Genomic DNA, 13,262 nt, shown 5'->3' with positions numbered 1-13,262 from the left:
ATAAGACAGAGATTTGTTTCTATGCTTGTTTTTAGTGAGATTAATGCTATGTGATATGCCCCTGTATTGCAGTAATACAATGCTGAAAAAACAAATGACAAATTGGGGGGACAGGGGCCAAAGAGCTTTGGCAATCGTGGTGGGAAGTGTTCAGTTAAGCTTTTATTAAGTTTTTATTTGTAAGTTTTTGTTTTATTTATTTAAAGTTTGAGTCTTAGCATAAGCCTGTTGTTTCTTTGCTGCTCATATGAACTTCAAATGTGCAAAACGTTGTTTGTCTCTGCCTGAACTCAGACATCAAAACCATCTTTCCCTAATTGCTTTTTTTGATTCATAAAGGCTTGAACCACAACGTTGTGGTTTACATCACTTGATAACAATTTTTAATTATTCTGTCTCCAATTGTTTTCTTTCATGCACAATTCATTAGTTTTGTTTTAAGAAAAATATTAGTGTTTTCAGATGGTGCACTGGAAAAAAAATCCTGGAAAAAACATTCCCCTGGTTTCTGACAGCTGAATTGCATGTTATGGGCAGATTGGCTTTGGGACGCCAGCTCTAGCCCAGGCACTTCCCAGAAGCTGCATTTGCTTTCTGAACTTGTGAATTTTGACCAAGATGAGGTAAGAACAGTAGGAGCTTTCGGAGCACTGTCTTCTTTGTTGGTGGCTTTATTTTGTTTGTTGTTAGGGGGTCAGCACAGGTTTAGTGTTTGGTAAGAGACAGCAGGTTAGAAGAAAATACCTTGAAGAGTTTTTGTGGGTGACAAAGTTCAGCTCTCAGTTGGAAGTTTCCACTTGTTCCTTCAAGCCACATCTTCGAACTCATGGTAGATGGTGAAGTTGCTTTTTGTTCTCCATTCTATGAGTGTGATTCATCAGAGAGATATTGGATGAATCAGAATGGCCATCTTTTCAGGACATCAGTAGTGTATTCTGTTGAAGTCTTGTAAACATGAACAGTATTCACAAATGCAGTTGTTGGATTGGCCTCCTGAGCACAGCCAGCGGGATCCAGGTGTTTATTCTGCCTTTGAAGGAAAAAAAAAATAGATCCCAGTGTGCATGGGGCTCTTTGACTTTTCCACTTAAGTTAACACACACAGATGGAAACTTTGGAGGGGAAATACCTATGTTGTTTCATTAGCAGGTACTCAAATGCTGCTTAAATTATGTGTTTTAAAGAGTATTTCAGAAAGCAGCACCTCCCTGTATGTTTTGATGCTTTGAGTTGTTACTATGCACTTTTTCTACAGAATGAGTAACTGTTGGACAACTCTGTAACATTAAAGCAAGACTGTAGAGACAGTGAGCTGTGTCTAGATCTACTATTTTTTGAGTGCCTGGAGGTGGCTGTTTAAAAATGATACTACAACAGGACATGGTGTAGCAGTTTGCAGGCAGTGCTGTGGTTTCTGTGTGTCAGCTCACACAGGTGATGTTATGCCATGGTGATGACAAAGCAAATCGTGATGCAGGACCATTCAGACTGGAGAAAAATCTGAGCAGTGACATTGTATGTGATGGTACACATGGGTGCATGTACGCATATACACACGTATCAAAAGATGCTGATGTATTTTTAAAGTTGAAATGAACTTCACCTTGTCTGCAAATGTGCTGCTTGTTACTCCTTAAAATTGTCCAGATACTGAAAAAAAAGGCAAAGGAAGACCAAACTGATTGGTGTTGTTATAGTGGAGAATATTTATTATGGTGTTCTGAGAAGAATGATAGAGAACAGCATGAGAGAGATTCACATAGACTTCCTGTTACATTTTAAAACCCTGCTGCTGTCCCAGAACACTCATAAAAATGTTGGTTACATCAACAAAAAGTCTAGGAAGCACTTAATGGGTAGCAAGCTAAAAAAACCCTGATAAATGTAAATGCCAGTTTGCGTGAGGGATCCTAAAATGCCTGTTAGGTTTCCTTCCCCTCTTCAAGTGTTTTAGAAATATATCTGGCTTCTTTTATGAAGGGAAGTTTCGCTGTTTACCTAGTTCAGTGGGAGCAGGTGAAAGGTGTCAAAGAGAAAAAATTTATGCAACCTTGCAGGAACAATATTTTCCAGGCTGGTAGGCATGGGCTTAGATCTTCTTGTGCATAAAAAAAAACAAGCGTCATCAAAATCTCTTTGGATTCCATTTTAGGTCAATTAAAATCCAAACAGAAGTGTTTTGGGGAGAATGGGAAGGCAGCATCCGCCTGCTCTGTGGCTCTCTGCAGCCATCTCAGGATGACTGTGACCACTGTGATCTGGCATGCAGGTAGGGAAAGCTCTCTGAAGATACATCTCACAGAAGATGGGGATTAAACACCTACCCTTAAGTTCTTACCACCTGTACTTATTTATCCTAACGGTGCTGTTAAGTGGCTTGAATGCACATAATGGTTAAGATGAAATGTTTACAGAGCTACAGATTTGCTCTACTCGGCGTCTGCCAGGTGGGTGCTTTTTTTTTTTTTATTTTATTTTATTTTATTTTTAACAGTGTTGAACCTTGGCATAGGAACCAGTGGGTGGCTGTTGATTGTGGAGTTTGTCAGAGAGAACGCACAACTTTCCTGGAGACTGCAGGGTCTGGGGAGAGAGCATGCCAACCCTTTAGGCAAGGCTGGAGGAACTCTGAACAACCTGATCTGCTTTAGGTATCCTTGTTCATTGCAGGGCAGTTGGACTAGATGGCCTTTAGTAGTGACTTCCAATGTAAAAGATTCCATGATTTATTTGTTGTGCTGGAGCTTATGGGTGTAATCTGCAAATCAGGCTGTTTGTCATTTCTTCTCTGTCACTAGAACCGCAGGTATGAAACTGTGCCAAACTGTAGTTCTTATGTCAGTCAAAACATAGAATGAGGTGATAGAACTGAATCTACTTGGGAGCAGAAAGGCTCATTTTGGGGGTAGTTTTTTTGAGGTATGAAAACGGCACTGATATTGCATTTGTGCATGCGTAGCTACATTTCCTTGCTACAAATCTGAAAACATAAGAGGTAACCACCAAAGCACTAAGATCATTGCATGGTGCATCTCTGTCCAGCTGCTGGTTGGAGCTGCTGCAAATGCTGGCAAAGGAGGCCAGTTTCAGTCCAGCTGGTGCTGCTACAGCAACCGTGGGAAGGGGAGGGAGAGCATTTCATGGGTGGTATCTGAGAGGATCTTCAGAGTTTGCAGTCCTTAGCAGCAGAGCCTTTTGCACGTGCATGCAGAACGTCTGGTTGCCCATGCTCCAGCTTCTCTTCATCTCTTTTTTCACACTGCCGTGGTAGTCCTTAAGAATTTGGTGTGTCCTGTTTAGAGGATAACCTTTCACATGAGGGATACCAGTAATGATTTTCCTATGTTGGACTCCAGAACTCCAAGAAAAAGCCTGTTTGAAACAAGTTTCCAATCGCGGAGAGTTGTCAGCAAGTGTTAATGAAGGAAAAAGCCTGTGTAGCCACATTGATTGTGTAAGCCTTAATTATATCTTCAGGTGGTTCAGAGATACTCTAAGTATGATTTTGCTGAGCTGCTAACAGGATGTGTAGCATTGTTTTCTTCTGGTGTGTATGGGAAATGCTGAATCATGGCCTGAACCTGACTGACCATCTGTGGCGAGCAGTGAATCAGCCACAGGATCACAGGTGAAGGCAATTCACCTGTGCTACTGGAAGGGGTGGAGCCTGGCTCCACCTCTCCGAGACCCATTTCAGAGCTGACTGCCACTGGGGAAGGATCTCTTTTGGAGATCGCTCCTCTTAGAGTCTTCTCAGTGAGTCTAGGACAAGGGTAAGCTTTCCATCTATTTCTATTTAGCGTGATGACCTGTTTAGCCCAACTTTCTTGTATGTTTCTTAATTATGACATCCATATGTTAATTGATTATACACTGTGCTACAGCAGATTGGACAACATTTGTAGCTCAGTTGTTTCCTATCTGTTTTGTAGGGTAAAATAGTTGTCTGCAGTGTTACTTTTGTAGTGGTCGCAGCTCCTCATGCTGTCATCCTAATAAATCTCTGAAGCTAAGCAGGGTGAAAGCCAGCAGCATGCAGATAACAGGCTTTCAGAAAACATTCATGTGTTGGAGGCAGAAATATGACAGATAGAGTCTGCTGATTCTTGTCCTGAGAGGAACTGGCATACTGGGGGTTGCTTTGTCAGATGAGCCAGCTAAAATTGTGGATATTTAAAAGAAAAAGCCTAAGAGTTGAGTTATACAATACCTTTATTTTGGAGCGTACCCTTTGATGCATTATGCTCAGGATGTGGTTGAATTAATGGACTTTGTCTGAGTCTTACCTGTCCATTTCCTGTCCTGAGTAGGCAGTAGTAAAACCTGAAAGTCACGTAAAGGTTGCTATTCTGTATCTTGGTTTCCTGTGTTTCATTAATTCTGAGCTGTGATGTTAGCTTTGATGATATCCTGTAGCAATGAATACTGTGCGTGAACTCTGCTGCAAATAAAAAGGAATACTCTTTAATCCATTTTCAGTTTGTTGCCTCAGTAAATAATCCTTTGGATGGGAAAAAGTATGTATAATCACTTAAATCAACAACAGTCTAGTGTTCTGTTTACTCTAACACTTTAGAATAACATTTACAAGGCATAAAATCAACCATTAAGATTAACTGTAGAAATTAACAGCTCTGAGTTTCCTATCAGTTGTCCAATTCTGAAGAGAAAGAGATGAGGATTGCACTAAAACTGCCCCCACAGATACGGAGATCTGGGACAGGCCCCTTCTCCAATTAGAGTGATTGGATGACACAGTGTAGCATCACTCCTCTGAGCTCATTCATGCAGTCTGCAGTTTGGAGGCTCTTCTTGGAAATGAAGTGAAGCTTAAAGAAGCGAGTCTGTGTGTTTGTCACTGATACACCAATCGCTCCCCTTCTGGCAGAATATTATAAGCACAGGACTGCAGACATTACATACTCTGTCTACTGTTTCCAGGATTCGTTGATGTAGCTTTACAGAACCATAACTTAAAACTGAAATGCTGAAGTGGTATTGGAGCAAGGGTCAATTTTGCCCCTTGTTCAGAAGTCACAGAGGAGACTGCAAATTATTTCTCTAACTGATAAGCACGCGTGCACAGGATTCTCACTGTGCTGAGGGATACACAAACTTTACTTGAGTCGAGAGGTGCTAAACTAGTGCTGTCTTGTCCTTAGCTGTGCTAATACCATTCATCACACTGTATGCTGATGGTTGTTTTTGGTAAAAGATACATTATTAGAGAAATGAGATCTTAGATAATTTGTGGAATAAATTTTATCAAATGCCTCATGCTGGAAGTCATGTAATCCATGATGCAAGTGTAAGTTTAGCCTTAAATTTTGATTGAGCTTATGTCAAATGCAGGAAGAGTCTGAAAGGCTAAGAAGGGACTGACCAGTGAAAAAGAATGCATAAATAACCCATTGTGAAAAGTAATGCTGATTGCAGTGTTGCTTTGCTTGTATAGCAAATCACCTGCTAACCTCTAGCAATCAAATGCAGAGACGTTTACTCTGAATTTCTTTTCAATACATGGTCGTAAATTAGAAAATGTCTGGGATAGGAAACATGTTTGCATAGTGGCTGCACCTGTTTGGTGTGTTGTGTTTTCCTCTCTCTTGTTATACCCATGGCTTTTTATGACATCTTCCAGAATAGTAGTTTCCTAACTGCAGAGAGTAGATTGATTCATAAGCTAAAGGCAAGTGAGAGAAATTTGTCTTCCATAAATCCTGATTTATGTAGAAAACTTTTATAGCCATAAATAAATATTAGGTCATGTTGTCATTTTGTTGGCCTCCTTCTATGAGAGTATTGTTAGACAACATTTGTAGCTGCACTGTGATTGCTGAAATATATTTCAATTCGCTTGTTCTCTGAATGCCTAGATTTTGAAAACCTGTCATGTTATATTCCTTAGAGCTGCATTTTTGTAACACAGATACTTACAACCTCTTCTCCAAGACAGCCTGAAAAACACCACATCTTAACTTTTTGGAGCTTTGTCAGAGACCAAATCGCTTCCTGGGATGTGTGTATTGCAGGGCATCTTTTAGGAGGATTGTTCTTTATACTGGAAGCGCAGGTTTAGATTTCCTTTCCACACTTTTGCATGAGCCATCAATAACGTGGACATTTTCTTTGAGGGCAAAAATTCTACGTATCTGTGTAGAAATTCATCTCTGAGTGCCTTTTTTCCTTCAAGTGAAAGTTCTGTGTTGTCAAAGGATTATCCTGCACCATCAGCCTGAGAAGCTGCATGATGTTTTTTGATTCTTCCTTCTCCTCTTCTCTAGGCATTTTAGAATATGTTATTCTGTGACGCTAAGCTTCATAGAATATGGAGTGGTTAAGCTCCATGAAGCATGGCCTATGTCTCTTATTTGTTAGCAAAGTGCTAGGCATTTATATTTGCACTATAGTGCTACGTAAATAATAAGTACCATCTCCATAGCTTGTTTTCTCTAAATTGAAAAAAGGGAAATCAGTAAGCCCTTTTAAAAAAAAAAAAAAAAAAAAAAAAAAAAAAAAGCTTCTGGTAAAGTTAAAGTCAAATATAGCATTTCCAACATTTCACTGTCAAATTTAGCAAAACAATAAAAAAAAACCCCATCAATCCAATGTAGTACTGCGCATTGTGGAAAATAGATTTTTAACTGGAAAAACTCTGATCTCCATTGTTCCTTCTTTTCACTATGTTTCTTCTTATAAACCTCTGTGTAGGTCTGGTGTCACATTTTCTCTGACTTTGGTGGTTTTCTTCTGCAGTCTGATCTGCTTTCCCTTTCTAACAAGCAGAACAAAAGCCTTTCATGCAGTTTTAAAGGCGTTTTATTAACCATCTTCATACATTTGCTGATTGGGGGAGGTCTTTGTTCTTCCCCTCTATAATAAGTGAACTTTTACTTCTTGCCCAGTATGACAAATCTTTCTTTTTTCTTAGTTTCTTTTTCTTACAGTGTGATATGTTGGTCAGGACCTTTGGCCTTCATTGGGCAATATTTTTCATGTCCATATTACTATAAAAGCGTATTTCCCTTCATGCTGCTTGGACAGGGCCTTTTATTTCCCTGGAGTGTGTTTGGAAGCCTTCCTTATGCCAGCCTGGCTGTGCTTGTTAGAGTGGCAGATCATAAGGCTCAGCTGACAGCTACACAACCTTCATATTCCCCAAGATAAAGTACAGAAAACATGATGAATTGGGATTGAAAAAAGCCTAGTCAGCGACACAAACCTTATTTACTCTGCATCACACAAACCCTAAGTTTGTTCCCGGCTCCTTTCAAATTGAATCCAATAATTGACTTCATCTCCTTGTTTGATGGCTGGTTCCTTTTAACTATGGGCTCTGTAATTTTTATAAGGATTAGTGATCACAGAGATTTATTCTCCTTCACTTTTTTTGCAAGGGATGCTTTTGTCATGGAAGAAGTCCCACGTTGAATAAAACAGATCCTATTTTACGATTTCTTGACCCAGTACAACTTCCTCCCATGTTCCAATCCTTTGATTTCTTTGATCTTGAAGCACAGTGTCTATGTGCATGCTCTGAGGCAAACTATAGTGCAAGAATTACTGTGCACGTATAAAATTCTAGTGACACAATGCATCTTAAAATACCCTTCTGTACTGTTCAGCTTGTCATCCATTTGTTCTCATTGAACTGAATCAACAAACTCAGTTGTCATGCCCATTAGTGTACATAAACATCAAAAACTTTCTCACAGCTTTTCATTGCCATCTGCAAATGCAGTGGTTGGTCATAGTTGCTCAAAGGCATCTACAAATGTTTCTCATTAATTTTCTGCAAAGGTAAACACTTTTTTTTTGTGTATATTTCATCAGACCATTGTATTTTATTATAGTATTATGATTTTATACAGAAATTCCTTTAAGATACAGTAGCCTTATATGAAATAATAATAAGCCACTGTCAACTTTTGGAAGCAATAAGCCACTCTTGATACCTACTATATATCTGTTGTAGCATGCAGGCATAGTAAGAAGAGTAAGACAGCCCCACAGTTCCATCTTCAGGATCTAGAAGTGAGCGTTGGCCGAATCGTTTAACAATTTATCCCTTACTATAAAGAAGTGCATGTTAAAATGCAGAGAAGAGGTGATGTGTGAATCTTGTTTCGTGCAAATAGGCAGCTGTATTGGCTATAGGAGAGAAATAGCAGTAACTCCAATGTGTCATTTGTGTTCCCCAGAGGATGAAGTGGTTTGAATTGCTAGAAGTTTAGAGGGGAGTGATCTGGTTATTTCCTGACAGCTCTATGCCCAGTTACTATATTTGGGGGAATTCCATTTGCTTCTTTTCTCTGTGGAGGAAGCTGTTTTCCTGTTGCCCTTGAAACATAAATGATAGGATTATCCCAACACTACACAATATTGCAAACAGAAAGGAAAAAAAAAAAAATCTTATTACCAGAGTCTCCTGCCTGCATGGTCAACACATTTATCATTGTCAAAATACACTGAAATAAGAATGTACCAGGTGTTTAAAGTAGTAAAGAATGAGCAAGTTATGTCACTAAAACCAGCATCTGTTCTGAGGAGCTAGAACTATATTCTCCTGCAGGGCAAGTCATTCCTTAGTTATTAATTTTGGGTTTCAACACAGTCTTCTGAAGCACTTGAAGTTGGCTACTCCCCATGCAAGATTTCTGTGATGATTATCAGGTAGGTTCTGCTCTGTCTCTTTGTCTCCCTCTTCACAGTATTCCAGAGCTTTTCAGGCAGGAAGGGGCAACATAAGATCTCTTCTCCAACCCTCTGCTTAATGCGGGGTCAACAGTGAATTTAAATCAGGCTGCTCAGGCCTTTTTCTTTTTGGGTTCTGAAAAGCCTGCAGAGCGGAAGTGTACAACCTCTTTCAATGCTTAATTTTTCTCATAATTATTTTTTTTTTCTTTTCCTCATTATAGCTTCATAGCCTTCTGACTTCAGTTTATGATCATTGCCTCTCAGTGTTTACCTTAGCAAAGTGCCTGGCTCCATCATCTCTATAGCCTTCCCATTGGGGGGCACTGGGGGATTGCTGTGAGGTATCCCAAAGCTGTCTTGTCTCTGGTATGAACGAACACCTGTCCTGCAGCTTCTTCTCAGAGAACTTTGAACTCTAACTCTGACTGTCTTGGGGGCTTCCCTCCATGTATTTGTTAGTTTGTTAGCATATTCTTTGTCTTGGTGCAGGCCAAAGTTAGATGAGGTAGTCTGTAGAATCACAAAATCATCAAGTTTGGAAAAGACATCCAGGATCATCTAGTCCTATCACCAATATTTCCCCACTAAACAGTGTCCCTCATCTAAATGTTTCTTGAACCCCTCCAGAGATGGTGACTCAACCACCTCCCTGAGCAGCTTATTCCTGCACCTGACCACTCTTCCAGAGAAGAAATTTTTCCTAATATCCAACCTGAATCTCTCCTGGAACAACTTGAGATCATTCCCTCTTCTCCCGTCACAAGTTACACAGGAGAAGAGGCAGACCCCACCACACCACAGCCTCATTTCAGGGAGTTGTAAAGAGCAATAAGGTCTCCCCTCATCCTCCTCCAGATTAACAATCCCAGCTCCCTCAGCTGCTTCTCTAAGGTTTGTGCTCCAGATACTTCATAGTTTCATTGCCCTTCTCTGGACATGCTCCAGGGCCTCAATGTCTTTCTTGTAGTGAGGGGCCCAAAACTGAACACAGTGCTCAAGGTATGGCCTCCCTAGTGGTGAATACAAGGGGATGATCACTTCCCTGCTCCTGCTAACTACAGTTATACGAAGCAGGATGCCATTGGTCTTACTGGTCATCTGGGCACACTGTTGGCTCATGTTTAGCTGAGCATTGAGCAACATTCTCAGGTCAATATCTTCTACACAATCTTTAGCTGCTCTGCCCCGAGTCTGTAGTGTTGCCTGGGGTTTTGTGGCCAATGTGTAGGATCCAGCACTTGGTTTTGTTGAACTTCGTCCCACTGGCCTTAGTCCACTAATCCAGCCTATCCAGATCTTTCTGAAGAGCCTTCCTACCCCCAGGCAGATCAACTCTTCCCACTAACTTGGTGTCAAAATGCATACTTACTGGGGGTGTGCTCAATCTTCTTAGCCAGGTCATCAATAAAAGTTTTGAGCAGGACAGGCCCCAGTACTGATCACTGGCGAGCACCATTTGTGACTGGTTGCCAGCTGGATTTAGATCAATTGAGCACTGTTCTGTTAGCCTGGCCCTCCAGCCAGTTCCTTAGCCAACAAAGAGTGTACCTGTCCAAGCCACGGGCTGCAGCTTCCCCAGGAGAATACTGTGGGAGACAGTATCAGAGGCTTTGCTTGAAGTCGAGATAGGCCACATTAATAGCCTTTCCCTCATCCTCCGTGCAGGTCACTCGATCATAGAAGGAGATCGGGTTGGTCAAGCAGGACCTGTCCTTTGTGTACCTGTGCTGGCAAGTCCTGATCTCCAGGTTGTCCCACGTGTGCTGTGCAATCTCACTCAGTCCAGGTGTGGTTTAAGGCTTAGTAGATGGGAATAATCACTTCCTTTGTACATGCTGCTGTTGGTAGAGCCAGGAAGCTAAAGTTGAATGCCACAGATTAAATCTCGTCCAAAAAATGTTTTGTCTCCTTCAGTGTAAGAGAAAGAGAGTATATAGTAGTCATTTTTATTGCTTCCTAGAAGAAATACAAAACATAACACCTTCAAAGCTCATATCAAAGGATCATAAGTAAAAAAAGATCAGTGTTGGGTATTACATCTGAACAGAGAGCATTTGTACTCAGAGAGAACTTGTAGGAATTTTTCTGTCTCATTTTTGATTTAAGGACTAAATTATTTAGCCTTTACAGTACATCCTAGACTGTCTCTACTCTCATGGAAGTAGATGCCCAGCATGCTCTGAAAGCTGTCTTGGTTCTGGCTTTTGGATTTTGTTTTCAAGCTGTATAGCCGCTGGTCATGGAAATACTGCTGTGAGGAATGGTTTCCTGTCTTTTTGTAGGCACAATGGTACCTCAAATCTCAAAGTCCCAATTTTCACTCTTAGTTTTAAAAATAAATTAAAAAAAAAGCAAATAGCCACAACTACTGTCTGTAAGACATAATTTGCCATTTCTTAACACATACGATATGCATCTAGTGGCTCAAAAAGCTTAAACATATGTTTCTTAGCTGGGAGTGCAGATTATTAATGAATGTTACTCTGTAACATTGGCACAGTCATCTGTCACTGATTTGTAATGAACAAAATGATAAATTAATAGGTCTGCACTATTTCTTAATTTCTAGAACTGTCCATGGCTGGAGAATGAAAGGAGCTAACTAGCCAGTAAATTATTGGCGTGATTTTTCTAAAAGTCATGCTCACATACTTCAGTATTTTTAATTAGTCAGTATTTCTTGTTATTCTACAAATCACTGACAGCTAATTTGTTTCAAAACCACAGGAAAAAATCTGTTCCGAATGTTTCTGTGTTGCATTCTTTTCTCCTAGATGATTGCTGTCTCATGTAGGATTGACAAATTACTTGTAGCAGTAGTTATTTTCCTGTTGGGTTGCAATTTTGAAACAAGTATTTGAGAAGCTGGCTTGCAAGTTGGATATATGAAACACTTGGTGCTAGTCATTCATAGAACCTGTCGTATTGGGCTTATAGGTTCAGAAGAATGAATTGCTGCCAAACTTTGGCCTGAAAACCTCAAGGTTTATTTATTTATTTGACTGCAGTTTAGCTAACTCTGCTGTCTCATCTAGTATAAGTTGGATATCTTCCTCTCTGATCTCTTTCATTTAGAAAGAAATATGGGAGAAGTTGCAGTTTAACCATGTAGATGTTGGAACTGTTAATTACACGTAGCATAACTAACCTTTCATTGTTAAAAGGCAAGTTACTGTTATTGCAGGTTGCACGCAGCTGGCTCTTCTGCTGTTCTGCCCTTAGGTAACAGACAATTTTAATATGGAGAACAATAATTGATGTGGTATACTTGTAGCAGCCCAGATGACTTTCCTGAGGGCTATTTATGCTGTTAACTACCATAATTGTGGGAAGCATCCTCACGCTACCTTGTAGCTTAGTATTTACATTTTTCACTGCCTGCATCTGTTGCTCCTTCCTTTTCGTTAAGAGATAAGCAGTCATCTCCACAACACTAGAAATAAAATGCTTACTATTTCAACTGAGGCTTTCATTGCATCAGCATTGTCAAAGTCAAGTACTTCTTTGACACATTTATTTCATCCGTTGGTAATCATGTTGTTTTATTGCAAGAACATTATCTCTCCTAAATAGAAAACATTTTGAAGTTGTATGTACTGAGAAGAATTAAGATAGAGTGTGTTTTAAAAAGTGTTGCAGAAATACTGGTAATTTTAGCTTTAGAATTTCATAACAATTGTGTAAACAAGTGTCTTTCTTATATTCTAGTAAATGGCATTTGTGCCTATTCTAGCATGCAGCGTTTATCTAGCTGAAGAAGATGCTCCCAACTCTCAGATTTGCCAGACTCCATATAGTTTACTGAATCATGCTTGCCTGAGGAACCCATCATTCTGCAAATCAGACCTGATAAGTTTCCCATTTGCCCTCCACATCTTTGTGTGAGGAGTGAGTCAAAACTTGTGTAGCTGCCAGGAAGAGCGTGCTCATTAATAGCATTTAACAAACTTGAACTTTTACTCAAGGCAGAAAGGTAAATCAAGCATGTGTTGTTTGATTTTTGGTATCCAGGATTGGTACACATAAGATTGCCTAAAACATCACCTATCAGGCTGGCAAACTCTTTAATGTACTCTACAGATGTGGTTTAATCATCCCATATGCAATTGTCCAAGAAAAATTGCTGCCAATGCCAGGTTACTTGGGAAAGAAAGCTTCTTCGGTCCATGAATTAAATAACATTTAATATACCATTCCTTCTTGATAAAGTTGAGTAACTTGGAGGAAAATGCAAAACAAAATTGAAAGGGAGCTGCTTTTGTTTCTGTGGTGTATAACTTGAGATGACCTATAATCAGCTTGCCATTCTCTTCATTCCTGAGGAATCTGTGTATCTAATTTGGCTGTTTCTTACACTTAGAATAAGAAATACCTGATATTCAGCTTTCAAGTCAACAGTAGTGGTCTGTGGTTAGTGCAAGATGTTAACAAATTAATGATGTCATGAGTGTGCACAGTGGAGATGGAGGTATTTGGGAGGGCAGCATTGAGCACGAGAAAAAGAAAGTGTCTTTCATTAAGTGTTTAATCAAAACTGTGGGAAGAGATACTATCTATTGTTTGTA

The sequence above is a fragment of the Centrocercus urophasianus genome, unplaced genomic scaffold (genome assembly GCF_019232065.1).
Source record: "Centrocercus urophasianus isolate 14NV4802_14NV808 unplaced genomic scaffold, USGS_Curo_1.0 seq_11, whole genome shotgun sequence".
Lineage (NCBI taxonomy): Eukaryota > Metazoa > Chordata > Aves > Galliformes > Phasianidae > Centrocercus > Centrocercus urophasianus.
Note: the sequence above shows the minus strand (reverse complement) of the source record.